The following is a 4,150-nucleotide window of genomic DNA, read 5'->3' on the forward strand; positions in this document are numbered from 1 at the left end:
TAATAGCTGAGAAAGAAGCTATCCAATGCCTCCACATACATGTGGGTATACACAAACACACATGTGTACTACACTTGGTAACAACGGAGGAAGAAAATAGTCCATGCCTCCACATACATGTGCACATACACAAACACACACGTGTACCACACTTGATAAGAATAATAGTAAAAACATAAATATCCATGCACCTTGCCCAGGCTAAGACATGGCGCAGTGGCTGCTCTATGCTCCCTCATGCCTGCACCTCTTTCTCCACCAAGACACCTTCCCTGGACTTGGGCATCAATGCCCCCTATTTTCCTTCTACTTATTTATTCTCATTAATATATTGAGTTCAGAAAACGTTTTTAAACTTTTTTTTCTTGTACTTCAATAGACTTAAGTTTTTGAACAGTTCAAATTAGAGCAAAATGAAGAAAAAAGTAGGTTCTCACATACATTTTCACACACACACACACACACACACACACACACCTCCCCCCACTATCAACATCCCCCACACAAAAATACTTCTGTTTGTTACAATACACGAGCATAAACCAGCAAGCCATTGCTCTCCAGTGGGTGGGTTCATCCTTGGAGTGGGGCATTCCATTTATCTACTGCTGGGGACAAATACAGCACCATGTAACGACGGTTGCAGCGCCGGGCCATGGCTATTGCAGCACCATATCAAGAAGTCCCGCTGCTCTCAACAACTTTCTGCCCTGCTGCACACACTGTGTCCTGGAACCCACTGACCGTCTCAGTCCCGCCACGGTTTTCTTCTGCCAGAACTTTCTACAGTTGGAACCAGATAGAATAGAACCTTTTCAGACTGACTTCTTTTTGCTAGCGAATACATGTTTAAAGCCCCTTAAGGTCGTTTTGGCTTGAGAGCTTATGGCTTCTTAGCGCGGAAGGACACCTCTGATCCGGGCGTACCTCTGCTTTTGTATCCATTCGCCTATTGAAGGCTATCTGGGTTGCTTCCAAGCTTTGACAGTTAGGAAGAAGGCTGCTCTAAATAGCCCCGTGCTCCTTTTTATGTGGATGTAAGCTTCCACTTCTTGGGGTGCTCTCAGGGGTACCACTGCTGGATCACATGATGAGAGTATGTTTCATTTCGTAGGAAGCCGCCAAACTGTCTTCCAAAGCAGCCATAATGTTTTGTGGTCCCACCAGCAGTGAACAAGTTCAAGCGTATTTCCTATGTTTTACTGAAGCTTTATTATTTTGCCCTTTACATTTTGGTCTATAATCCATTTCCAATTAATTTTTCTCTGGCAAGAGTTACGGTTGAGGTTCATTTTTCCCCCATATAGTTATCCAGTTCCTGAAACCTTAAAAAGTAAGGAATACTAAAAAGAAAGAAGAAAGGCTGGGAGGGTGGGTCAGGAATAAGGAAAACTTCTTTGTCTCCACCTGATAGGCTTGTCTCCTTCAAAGTTGTAATTGATTCTTCTGGATCTTTATATTGATTCCCTGATCTGACAGAACTCTATTGTTGAGAGCCCCTAAGTTTTAGGCTTGGTTTTCTCCTTCCACAGTTTTAGGAATTGAACTCAAGTCTTCAAGTGCTTTTGTATGATGAGCTTTTAAAACCATGGCTTTGTAGCTTACCTTGCATGATAAGCAGGGTAGACCAGATGGTCTTTGGGACAGTCACAACTTAACCATAAGCCAAGGTCTATGGGTTCTCATCCCTTACTGATGTCCTCTTGTTGTTTTCAGTGTGTGTGCGTATGTTTTCACACATATGAATGCAGACAGGCATGTGCACACATGTAGAAATCAGAGAACAGCCTCCACTGTTAGTCCTTGTTTCTGCTTTTTTTGGGACAGGATCTCTGTTATTCTTTTGCTGTATTCTCCGAGGTAGCTGGCCCTGGAATTTCAGGAGGTTCGCCAGCCTTTGGCCCACATCTTCTCAACAAAGCCCTGGGATCACAGCCTCTCTCACATGTCTAGCTTTCACAGGAGTTCTGGGGATTCAAACTCTGGTCCCCATGCTTGCACAGTACCTGCTTCCCCCCTCCCCCAATGAGCCATCTCCCCAGTGGCTTACTGTATAGGCTCTAGTCTGATCTCCATGCCTGCATGGTACCTGATTTTCCCCACTGAGCTATCATCCCAGTGGCTTACTGCAAATCTTGCCCTAGGCTCTAGCCTATATGGCCCACAGGCTTCCAAGGAGACCTGTCTCTGCTTCCAATCTCACTATAGCAGTGCTGGTTTTACAGATGTGTGTCATTGCATCTGGCCTTTCTACGTAGTTCATGGTCTAATTCAGGTCATCAGGGTTGCGCAGCAATCACATTAACATGCTGAGGCACCTTGCTAGCCTCAATATTGAAATTCTTAAATTGGTTGGAGTTCTGTTCTGTTTTGTTTTGTTTTTGTTTTTGTTTTTGTTTTGTTTTGTTTTTTGAGGCATGGCTTACACTTTAGCTCAGGCTGGTCTGCAATCCATTATGTAGCCCAAGCTGTCATCAGACTTGTGAGGATTCTTCTGCTTCTGTCTCCTGAGTGCTGGAAATACAGTCATGAATCACCTTGCCTGAAAAAAATTTTCAAAACACTGTTCTATCCGGTTTTCACCCTTTGTCTTCCTGGTCTAATTCCTAGGAACTTTCCTCATCTTTGTCTTAGAGTCCTTCGAATTTTCCTTTCAATGTCAGATTTTTGCTCGGAATATTTCATTTTGATAAAATCTTGTATTCGTTTAACTGTTGCCCTAATTTCTTTTGGAGTTTTGTTTGTTTGCTTATTGTTGTTTTGCTTTTGGTTAATTTTGGCTTGTGGCTTTTTCTATGTGTTCACAGGTGTATGCACACACAAACACACACACACACACAAACACATGGCAGTTAGAGGACACCAAGTGCCTCCTCCATCACTCTCCACCTTATTTTTGAGACAGAGTCACACACTGAGCATGAAACTTACTGTTTCTACTGCCTATGCTGGCTGGCCAGCAGCTCCCAGGAGCCACCTGTCCATGTCACACACACACACACACACACACACACATGCACACACACGTTCACACACACACACACACACGCAACAGTGCTGTGTTGCAGCTGTTTGACACCATACTTGGCTGTTGTCTGAGTGCTGAAGATTTAGAACTCTGATGTCCCCTGAGCCATCTCTGCAGCTCTCTTTTCTGGTGTCCCTAAGATTAACTCTGTACTTTCTGAAGCTGTCTGTCACAGATAGCCCAAACTGACCAAACTGGACTCTCCTGACCTTGCAAGCCACAATATCAGGAATTTCCCAGTGAAATATCTCCTGAGTTAAAATGAGAGGAGCTAACACTCAGTTACATACAGTAAATATGTACAGCATTTTGTATATTAGTCAGACCTTGATAAAGAGGGATTTAGCAAAATGCAATGGAAACAAGCCAAGTTTCTGCTCTAAGAGGGAATCTGGGTGTTTGCCAGCTCCCACGTGGACTTATTGCAGCTCTTTCTTTCTTAAAAATTTTCAAGTCTTCTTTGAGGGTGAGAAAAATCCAGGGCCTCAAGATAAGAGTGGATTTTCTTTTGTATCTGCTCCTAAGATGGGCAGACAAGCAGACGTCCCTTCTAGGGGTGGCTAGGAAGCTGTGTGGTAGAGATGGGCAGACAAGCAGACGTCCTTCTAGGGGTGGCTAGGAAGCTGTGTGGTAGAGATGGGGCTCAGGTGAGACTCCCCTCCCAGGAGCTGAATGACTGTCCTGAAAATGTGGTGTGGATGGAGACACTTTCTTCCACCTGGAAATGCAGAGGCATGCGAGCACGGGCTCTTCCTGAGTGTAGCTGCCCCTTGCCGTACTCCCATGGAATAGCTAGGAGCAGGAAAATGCAACTGGCTGTTTACTAGATGGATGAAAACGACAACATGACCCCTCCAAAGTATGCCTGAGGAAAAGATTTTCTTGGAGATAAGAGGAAAAGAATAGCCAGGGGCATCTGGAAGGATCCAGACTGAACACGGCCAACAGACTAGACCAGGCAATGAGAGGAGAGACTGGAAAAGCAAGAGAGAATGAGAAGAGAGTGGGGCAAGAGAGGGGACCGAGGACCAGGAGGACAAAGAAGACAAAACCAGGAACCAAGAGAACTCGTGGACAAAACAGCTGGGTATTAAAGGAATCAGAAGCAGAGGGAAGGGAAGG

The sequence above is a fragment of the Microtus ochrogaster genome, chromosome 22 (genome assembly GCF_000317375.1).
Source record: "Microtus ochrogaster isolate Prairie Vole_2 chromosome 22, MicOch1.0, whole genome shotgun sequence".
Classification (NCBI taxonomy): Eukaryota; Metazoa; Chordata; class Mammalia; order Rodentia; family Cricetidae; genus Microtus; species Microtus ochrogaster.